Source organism: Ursus maritimus, unplaced genomic scaffold (genome assembly GCF_017311325.1).
Source record: "Ursus maritimus isolate PB19 unplaced genomic scaffold, ASM1731132v1 scaffold_5, whole genome shotgun sequence".
In the NCBI taxonomy this organism is placed as follows: Eukaryota; Metazoa; Chordata; class Mammalia; order Carnivora; family Ursidae; genus Ursus; species Ursus maritimus.
The window spans coordinates 54130201-54139491 of NW_024426663.1; the positions used below are offsets into that span (position 1 = coordinate 54130201).

General features: G+C 54.2%; 1 long non-coding RNA gene across 1 annotated transcript in view; it reads right to left on the reverse strand.

The window, feature by feature from the left end:
* Positions 1 to 4066: 4066 nt before the first annotated feature.
* LOC121100735 overlaps positions 4067 to 9291 on the reverse strand; it is a 17181-nt gene continuing 11956 nt past the window's right edge. The window contains exon 3 of the long non-coding RNA XR_005832517.1: positions 4067 to 5205. This is a non-coding gene — a long non-coding RNA (uncharacterized LOC121100735). The remainder of the gene's footprint in view (positions 5206 to 9291) is intronic.

The following is a 9291-nucleotide window of genomic DNA, read 5'->3' on the forward strand; positions in this document are numbered from 1 at the left end:
GAGCCTGAATTATATGTGAAGGAGAGGTCATGCCTGAGTCCCCAGTGTAGCCGCTGCTCCTACGACAGGTTATGCACACACCCTTGTTGGGCCTTGGGCAGCACCAAGTGCTGGTTTGCAGAAGACCCAGGGACCGAAGAGCCAGTGCCCAGACACCTGTCAAGCTGCAGAGCTCAGCCTACTAACATGCCAACCTTACTGTGTGACTCTGGGCACAGCTCACACATCTCTGAGCCTCAGGCTTTTCTGTAAGTCTGTGCTTTCCTAAACATACCATTCTTAGTGGAGGCAGTTACAGAGAAACCCTGAAAGCAGGGCAGAGTCCAGGCGGGGCCTGGGAGGGTGTACTCAGAGGCCCTGCTGGTCCAGGAGTCAAGTGGGATAAGGACAAAACTGCCAAGTCCCACGGTTCTCACCAATTCTCGGAATCTCATCTCTCCTCCTATCTCCCTGCCCACCTCATAAATATCAGGAGGCCAGGCTGTGTCTGCGGCAGGAGTGGGGAACTGTACGTGCTTGCGTGCATTTGTGAGTGTGCATGTATACGCACACAGGGAGAGTGTGAGAGCCTCCCCCCTCCATCCCCCCCAACCACGGCCGCCATTGCACTCTGAGAAGCGGAGATAATCCCTCGCCATCTGTCTTGTGTTGCTAACCCGCTCAGCCCAGTGGACAGCTGCCCGGGCCACAGCTCCACAGAGGAGCGGGTGCGGGGCGCTAGGGGAGCTAGCTCGCTCTCAGGCCCTGGCAGCAGGCATACTCGGTCCTCCCGCTCCATCACCTCACTCACTCCACCTTACCTGCCTGACTCTACAGAGGGGAGAAAGTGAGGCCAGAGAGGGGACGGAAAGGACTTGCTCCATTCCTGCTTCAGACCACGGGAGGAGTAGGGGAAGAGAAAATACTCCCTGGTCTGGGGGCTGGGGACTGACCCTCCCAAAATGCAGGGGGATGGACAGGGTGACCTACGGACTTATGCTTCTATGAGCCCTCCAAATGTACATGCATACATGTCCCTCTGATGGAAAGGGTGCATTAGGGACAAGTCAGGCCTTCTGGGCCTGGGGAAGGGAGGAGGGACCATCTCCCCAGCCTTTGACAGGCCGGTGTCCAGGCCTCCCAGTGACCAACTTCCCAGAGCCACAAGAGAGGCTTATAGGATATTTGGTGGGTAATGCTTAGTGTGTGGGCCCTGCACCCCAAGGTCTCCTGACCACCATGATCCCCATTGTTTTCATGAGGAAATTGAGGCTCAGAGAAGGAAGGGACTTGTCCAACTCACTCCAGTGAGGGGAGGAGCTTGTACGTGGACCCAGGCATCAGACTCCAGCAACCCTCCCTCTCTTCCCAGTTTTATCTGTATCTGTCCCCTGCAGCCATCAAGTTTCTCACTTGCCTCAACTACCCTACCTGCAGCTCGGCCCCCATGCAGCCCTGAGATTCTTCCAGCCCAAGCCGGGCGATCACTTTCCCAGGGACGCGGTCCCAGCCAGTCAGACAGGATGTGAGGCCACGCCAACCAGGGCCCGAGGAAGGATGAAGCTGTGCGGTTGAGTGTGGCCCCCCACCTGGCCTTCTGTCGATCAGCTCTCACCCCCCTCCACACACACGCATGCCACACAAGCAGGTACTCACACACAAACGGGTAGGTAAACATAAGCAGTCACACACACAGTGCTTATACACATACAAACTCTCAGATACAAACACAAACTCAGACAGCCACCCACATCCTCACACCAACACACAGACCTCACCACTCACAGCAAAGCTCGCGCACAGACCACCCCCAACCTCCACGCTGCAGGCTCCTAGTTCCTCAGTCCCACTCCTACCCCCCCAGGGGCCCCATCTTGCCAGAGAGTAACCTTCCTGGAAGGCCAGTGCGGAGGGAGAAGTGGAGGTCAAGCAGACAGAAGTCTGCTCTGTCTTTCCTGCCTCTGGGTGGGGGCCCTCCAGCAAGAGTGTCAGTGCACACCTGCCCCCTTGCCAGCCCCCCTAAGACTTGGAGGGCAGCCATCTGGCCACAGATCTAAGAGACCAGTCGCCCACCTCTCACCCCCAGGGACTCTCAGCTTCCCCTGGCTCAGAGGGAGGAAAGGGACAGCGAGACGGAACTGCCTGTCCTCTGAGGGTCTCAAGTCATCAGGAAATGAAACACACCAGGCATAGTCTGACAATGGTCTGAGCCCCACAAGGTAGTGGACTCTAGCCCCAGCCCGTGATCTGCCCTCTCCCAAACCTCCCCCACCCCGTCCCCAACCCTTAAGGGACTCTGAAAACAGAGGGGAGCTGCCCCCTCCAACTCTAGGCTGGAATTTGACCCCCAGGTCACTGTGTGCTCTTAGCCAGAGGGACCCCAGCCCTGAGCCTGGCTTCCCCGCCCCTGAGGAGGGCCCAGTTCCAGATACTGCTAGCCTCGCCCACGCCAGGTGAATCACACACTCCAGCACATGCTCACACCTGCATGCTTGCACGCTCGTGCGCAACCACTCACTATCCTTCTCTCATGCTCAGCCACGCTCACACTCTCGAAGCGTGTCACACTCACTGCCACACCTGAACAAGCTGAAGTTCTGGGGCCCTGAGTCAGCAGAGCCCTGGCAGAGGCTCAGAGGCTGGTGCTGACAGCCTGGTGTGCAGGGGGAGGGGAGGGGCTGCCACGGAGGCCTGGAGGGTCCTGAATAATTCACGGTGGTGGCTGCTGTGGTGGCGGGAGCCTGTCAGCTGCAGGGAAATCTTGGTGGCTGGATTGTTCTGGGAAGACAGCTCCTGGTGTTTGGAGGAGAATCAGTCCCGAGTGGAGTCTCACTGAGCTCACAGAGGACTTCTCATACCTGCTTTCCCTTTTAATCCTCTCCAGGAGCCTGCACAGCAGCTACAGCCCCATTTCGCAGATGAGGGAACTGAGGCTCAGAGGCTAAAGAGATTTACGAAAGGTTGTAAAGCAGGGGTCTCCAGGCTCCCCCCTGCAACCTTCTCCCCACGTACACACACACTCACACAGCCTGGAGAGTTTCCTTTGGTCACTCTACCCAGATGGAGATGAGAGACCCCAGCCATCCGGGGACATTCTGGAGTGTGCGTCCAGGAAGCACCCTGGCTCAGGGCACAGTAGGCACTGTGCAGGGCTGGCACATTGTAACTCGAGGCCAGGCAAGAGACATCTCTGAGCCTCAATGTCCTCCCCGCAAGATGGGCACTAAGCGTACCGACCTCCTGAGAAGCTGGTAAGGACTGACTGGGAAACACATGTAAAGCAGACCCACAGGACAGGCTCCACGTCGCAGCGAAGACATGCAAACCCTTGCCACAGAGACAGCCACGGAGGGGTGGTGGTCTGTGTATTCGAGGTTCCCTCTGCCTGGGGCATCTTCCCCCCTCCCCTCTGCTGTCACCACCTTTCTCCTCTTCAAGGCGGAGTGCATCTGTCACCTCTCTAGGACAACAGCATGGTTTCATGCCATATCATGCCCCCCTCGGTAACATCCCCCGCCCCCGCCCAGGCACTCAGGTGGCTGGCCTCGTGTGCGAGAGCAGCCCCGGCTATCCCAGCTCTCGGCCGGCACACAGTAGGTGCTCAAGTGTTGCATGCTGACCGGACAGCCCCGCACGGTGTCAGCACACAGCAACCCGCAGTTAGGGTGTTTCCGCTGTTAAAATAAACCTCTGAGGTCATGGGTCTGTTCTCTCTGTAAAAACAAAAATATCCAACTGCTCGTGTCTGGCGAGACCCGCAGCAAAAGACCAGACGTGACTGCTTCACCGCCCAGAGGCCGAGCATCAGGCTCCCGGCCAGGTCCCCATCTATGGGGGCACCTGCCCAGGCCCGGGGGTACCAACGCCCAGAGGCAGTTGGCACGTGACTCGTGTGCCCAGTGGGAAAGGCAGGCACTTAGTCCCCAGAGCCCTGAGCTCTGAGGAGATTATGGAACATTCTCCATATTTGATTCAAAATAAAAACCACAGTAAACCATAGACCCAAAACTTATACGTCGGCTGAAATTAAAATAGATTCTTGCTACGTTTTCTGGTTTCAATATTCTGGATCAGTTCATGGAAGCTGAATCAGGCGATTTGTCTGTCCCTCCTGTTTTGTTTCTGTTGTTGCCCCTGCTTCCTGGGATCTCAGCACACGCTCTGTCTCCCCTCTGGAGCAGACCACAGCCAGGTCCTGGGGGTCCCCTGGCCCTGCGCTCAGGAGGCTGATCCCCCACCCCAGGAGCCTGCCAGCACCCCCTGGCCCCTCCCTCTTCCGGGGAACCTTGCGGCTGGGCCTGTGCCTGCGGCGAGTCTCACCCCAGTATTATTTTAGTCGCAGACAGACACGAGGCAGATGGTGACAACATCCCTTCCCCGCTCCCCACTGACGAGCTGTTGCAGCCCTGAAGCCTGAGGGTTCTTCTCCCTCAGGAATATTTCAATCCCGACTCGGTGGCTAAATGTGGCTGCTCTTGTGAGCCGTGGGCACATCTGCTCCTCCTCCTCCCTACCCCCTACCCATTTCCTGGGACTGAGCAGAGAGCCCTGGGGAGGCCCCGCCGACTTCCAGCTCTGCCCAATCCCCCCAGCTGCCCTACTGTGCACCAGGCACCAGGCCACGAGCATTGTACCACTAGGAGGGCCGATTATTGGGCCCACTTCACAGATAAGGAAGCTGAGGCTCAGAGTGAAGCATCCCAGGTCACACAGCCAGCGACGAGGTGTTCCCTCGGGTCCCATGCATCCTAGAGACACAGGGTGTACCCTCCCCTTCCTTCCCACACCTGAATCTCTACCCGATCACCTTTAGGCACCACCTGCAGGGACCACGCCAGGCAGACCGCCTTCCCCGCAGAGCGCCTAGGAGCCGATTCAGTTGCCGTACTCACTCTTCTGCGTCAGCCAATACGGCCTGGAGCTCGAGGCTAGCCAAGCATCCCCTGCCCAGCCCCTCACCCTGCTGGTCCTAGCTCAGTGGACACACAGACTGTAACTGTGAGAATCAAGGGCAGGGGGAGGGGTGCTCTGGCAGGAGACAGGCCTGGATTCAAACCTCAGCGTCGCTGTGACTTTGGGCAACTCACTTAACTTCTTGGAATCTGTTTCTCCATTTGTGAGACACACAGCAGCAGTCTCTCCTCTCCCGGCTGATTCGGCGAGGTGACTGCTGTATTCCCAACACCTAAAGCCAGGCCCGGAACACAGCACACGTACGATAAATATCTGTTGAATGAATGACACACGTAATGAACTTAGGGTCAGGGCTGGCTCAGTGGGGCTGGTCCTCCCCGCAGCCCCAGCCCCGGGCCCAACAATGCCCAGGACCAGCTTTGCCTCTGTGGTCCATTATGAGCTGAAGCTGGCCACAAGGGCCAACCTGAGTGTGTCTCTGGCCCCCGCCCAGCCCCCACAACACACAGGGCTTGGAGCCTCGGGAGGGCAGGCCCAGGGCACCGGGCCACCACCACCAGGCTCAAGCGCCAGCAAGGTGTGGGAGGTGGGCCAAGGTTGTTTGCGTTCCCTCACGCCCCTTTCCTAGCCACCCATCCTGCCTGGCCAGGGGCAGGAAAGCTGGACAGGGGCTCTTTGAGGGCTTGCAGTGCTCTCTGGGCCAGTGAGGACATGTCCTTTCCCAGTCAGACCTCCTGGTTGTGGGCTCCCTGTCAGGGCACAGTCCCCACCCCCAGCGCCTCAGCAGGCCTTCTTCTGGGGCTGGGCCAAGATCGACACTGACAAACCATCACACAAAATCACACCCACCACAGTGACCCTCGCACCCCCCAAAGATATACAAAACTGTATACATACGTGCCACCCAACGAAAGACACAAAAGCAAACACACGCACGACTCAGCGTACACGGCAGAGCGTACAAGCTCACAGACGTGTGCCGCACAGCACATCATGTGCGACAGTCACAAACACACGGCACAAGACACACCTACACGCTCCCACAGCACAGCCGTGGACACATGTGTGGCACGCCCACAGAGGCCCAGGCCCCTAGCCCAGGAGCACAGATGTGCACGGCAGGACGTAGAGGCCTGTCCTGCAAGAAACTGAGGTCTGGCTCCTCGTGTCAGACCTGGCCGGGACCTGAGTTTTCGCAGCTCAGGGGGACAAGGGAGGGCAGGGACACAGGCCCGCTGGAGGAGGAGAAGGGCAGGCCGGGCCTGGAGTGGAGAGAGGAGGCAGTCCCTTGTTCAGGGTCAGCTCTGAAGACCCCACTTTCACGGCATGGGGGCCAAGGCCCTCGTAACACACAGACACCCCCGCACTGCCAATCCCTCCCTTCCACAGCCACCTCTGCCCAAGTCACCGGCACGTTCGTGCGTGGCTCCAGAAGCTGGGTGAGGCTAGGCACTCTCACCACAAAAGCCAAAACAAAGGAAAAGAGAAACTGACAGTCAGTGCAGAAACCCGTGGAGACACCTTCCAGCAGAGAATTCTAGTCAGGAGACCACACTCAGCCAGTCATGCTCACAAAAGGTAAGTCTATCTGAATAGCCCTATGCTAACCCTACCCTAAGGACACAACCCTGAGGCCAGCTGGCTTGGGAAAGCCAGCTGGTGAGGACCAGGGCCCTCCTTATCTCTGGGCACATCTCATCGGCTGCTTCACCTGTCAACAGGGTTCCATGGCGCCGTTGCCTGGGGCTGGCATTCGAGGCCCTTGTTATGGGGCCTCATCCTGTGTTCTTTTCCCTAGGCCTTTGCCAATGCTGTTCCCTTCCCTGAGAATGCACTCCCAGGTGCCCACCCCCCACATTCTGGCATTCTGCTCATTCATCAGATCCATGCCGCCTCCCTTGAGAAGTCCCCCCAGTGCCTGCCAGGAAAAAAAAATTTCACTCCAGTGCTGGAATGAGAGATGAGGCCCCCTGTGGGCTTCCACTGGACCTCAGTGGCCTAGTCAGTGACATATACACAAGACGCAGTCATCACCACTGAGGAACAAAGTGAGGCCAGATAACCTAGTGCAGCAGTTCTCAAAGCAGGGCCCACGGGCCCCTGGGAGTCTCCAAGATCTTCTCAGGGGTAGGTGAAGTCAAAATTATTTTACTAATAATACTAAGACATTAGTTGACCTTTTTACCATGTGGAGATTTGCACTGATGCTGCAAAAGCAATGCTGGGTAAAACCACTGGTGCCTTAGCACAAACCAAGAGGGTAACACCAAGATACACCAGGAGTCATAATATTTGTCAGTGGTACAAGCAGCCATTAAAAAAACAAAAAATAGCTCGTTTCACTTAGGAATGTCCTTGTTGGGGCGCCTGGCTGGCTCAGTCGATAGAGCATGTGACTCTTGATCTTGGAGTCGTGAGTTTGAGCTCCACGTTGGGCATGGAGTCTACTTAAAAAAGAAGAAGAAGAGGGGCGCCTGGGTGGCACAGCGGTTAAGCCTCTGCCTTCAGCTCAGGGCGTGATCCCGGCGTTATGGGATCGAGCCCCACATCAGGCTCCTCCAGTAGGAGCCTGCTTCTTCCTGTCTCACTCCCCCTGCTTGTGTTCCCTCTCTCGCTGGCTGTCTCTATCTCTGTCAAATAAATAAATAAAATATTAAAAAAAAAAAAAAAAGGAGAAGAAGAAGAAGAAGAAGAAGAAGAGGAGGAGGAGAATGTTGAAGTGAAGCAATAGAATTAGTAACTGTATTAAATCTCAACCCTTGGGCACACATCTCTTTAATGTTGTGTGTGGGAAATTCACACAAAGCACTTCTGTAACATAGCAGAGTGTGATCGTGGCCTCCAGGAAAAGCGCTTGTGCAGTTGTTTGAGTTACAAGCTGAACTAGCTGCTTTTTTTATGGAACCCCATAAAGAAAGTCGGACAAACTTTAGACTTGGGTATTTGCAGATATTCTCTCTAAAGTAATCAAGTGAGCCTGTCACTTCAAGGAAAATAACTACAGTACTTATTACCAATGATAAAATTCTATTTCTTGGAGCAAAATTTTGAATTTGGGGGTACGTATAGAGGTCACCAAAAGCTTGACTGCTTCCTGATACATTTTTTTTTAAGATTTTATTTTTATTTATTTGACAGAGATAGAGTGGGCACAAGCAAAGGGAGCAGCAGGCAGAGGAAGGAGGAGAAGCAGGCTCCCCGCCGAGCAGGGAGCCCAATGCCAGGTCGAGCCCAGGACCCTGGGATGATGACCTGAGCCGAAGGCAGATGCTTAATGACTGAGCCAACCAGGCGCCCCACCTGAATCATTTCTGATGAAATTCGTGGTGCTATGGATAGATGCGATTATTAAATATTATACATAATGAACTGGGTTAACATTTGAGAGGTTTGCATAACTCAATGAACTAATGTTCTCTAAATGACCAGTGCATGGTGTTATAAAATCATGCGTGGGCAAGAGATCCTTTAAAGTGCAAGATGGACAAATGGACCTTCATGTAACAGAATATGAAAAGTTCACTGACAGGGTTTCAGATTCTACATGGCAACTAACCTTTAAGAAACCGCCACTTGTCAAGTTTTGGTGTAGTATCAAATTATCTGAAAAGGCTACGAAAATACTCCTCACTTTTCCAGCCAGAGACGTGTGTGAGGCCAGATTTTCTTCCTATACTTCAACAACAGGAAAACAACATACTACAATAAATTGAAAGCAAGAGCAGATACTAGACTCCAACCCCAAGGGGGCTGTTTGTTCTATTAAGGCAGATACTAATGAGATTGCAAAAAATGAAAAAACAATGCCACTCTTCCTGCTAATTTTGTTTTGTTCTGGAAAATAAAGTTATTTTTCATGAAAGTATATTATCTACATTAACATGGAATGAACCACTACCATTACTTTAAAATAAATGAATACGCATTCTTAAATTTTCTTAGTTTTAATTTCTAATATGGTAAATCTTTTTTTTTTTTAAGATTTTATTTATTTGAGAGAGAGAGAGAGAATGAAGGGGGGGGCAGAGGGAGAGAAGAGGAGCGGGCTCCATCCCAGGACCCTGGGATCACGACCTGAGCCAAAGACAGACACTTAACTGACTGAGCCACCCAGGCCCCCCACTAATATGGTAAATCTTGACAGATATAACCCACGTAAACAAAAGTTCTTTGGGGTCCTCGATATTTTTAAGCCTGTAAAGGCGTGCTGACAACAAAAAGATTGACAATTGCTGGCCTAGTGCTTCCACAGCAGGAGAGACTAGGGGTAGACATGAAGAAAATCTGGATCAGCAGACACAGGCAGTGAGGGAAAGGGGCTATCAGAACTAGCTCCTTTGAAGAGGTCCCAGCCCCAGGCCTTGAAGTCTAAGCAGAAGAGCGGGAAGGCTGTGACTT